Genomic DNA, 1367 nt, shown 5'->3' on the forward strand with positions numbered 1-1367 from the left:
TCTCTCCCCATCATCTCTGTTGCCCCATAGTGCCCAGACCCACTGAGCTGCCAAATAGTGGCAGAAACCCATAGCAGATCCTACCAGTCCCCTGCCCCCCCTCCCACTCCCTCCAAGCCTGGTGTCCAGCTCAGCCTGGGGGTGCCCAGCAGCATGGAGCAGCCCACAGCACTAGGGAGGGGAGGCTGCAGCCCGGCTGGGGCCCAGATCGTCCCTGCCTGGTGGCCTGGACCCAGAATGGCCTCTGACCCCTGCCGGGTGCAGCTTGCGGGGCCACAGGGCTCTGGGAACTGGAGGGCACGGTTTTGCAGGGCAGGTGCTGTGGTTAAGAGCAGGGCAGGCACACAGAACCCAGGCATCCAGGACATGGATACTGGGACACACACATACACATCCCCAGGTGTCTGGGACACATGCTCAGAACCTAGACCTCTGGGACACACACACACACCCAGGGCATTCGGGACACACAACCTGGGCATTTGGGACACACACATGCATGCACACACAGAACCCAGGCATCCAGGACACACATGGAATCCAGGCCTCTGGGGGACACATACAGACAACACCCAGGCTTGACACACACACACACACACACACACACACACACACACACATCCACACGTGCACAACCCAGGCATCTGGGATGCACACACACACAATCATCTCTCCATATATCATCCAGGCTTCCAGACACACATACACACACACACACACAATACAGGCATCCTGGACACACACACAAACACGCACGTGCATACATGCATGCATAGGACCCGGGTGTCAGAGTACCCAGGCGTCCAGGACACAGAAACAGAGATGCACACTCACAAAACCCAGACATCTGGGACACGTGCATGTGCACACACACATGCTTTCCCCACAGCAGCCCCTGTGGCAAGGTCTGAGATCCCAGGGATGGGTGCACCAGACACCCCCACCCCAGGCTGTGTAGCCTGTCCTTCCCAGCTCAGTGTCCCCTGGGCTGGGGGCCCCTGCAGCACCACAACCCCCAAGGGCGGGCCCCAAGCCTGGCTCCTTGCCCCACTGGGGCTGTCTGAAGCCTGCCCAGTGGGGCAAGAGGAAGGGACCATCAGCCAAGATCCAGAGCATCTCTGGGCCCAGCGCTACCCTGTCCCCATGCTGGCATCTGTCCCCCACTGCTGCCCTGGGATGTCACGACTGCGAATGCCACCATGTTATGGCTGCCATCGCCACCATTATGGCTGCTGGGTAGGGCAGAGACAGCCCATGGCTGGGCTACTTCAGCCTTGGTGCCCAGGAACAAGCCGCCGCTGCACCCCACAGTCACTCCAGCTCCCCTTTCACCCTATGGGGTGGTGGCAGCGGTGGCAGCCGCTGCC

The sequence above is a fragment of the Alligator sinensis genome, unplaced genomic scaffold (assembly GCF_000455745.1).
Source record: "Alligator sinensis unplaced genomic scaffold, ASM45574v1 scaffold820_1, whole genome shotgun sequence".
Taxonomy (NCBI): Eukaryota; Metazoa; Chordata; order Crocodylia; family Alligatoridae; genus Alligator; species Alligator sinensis.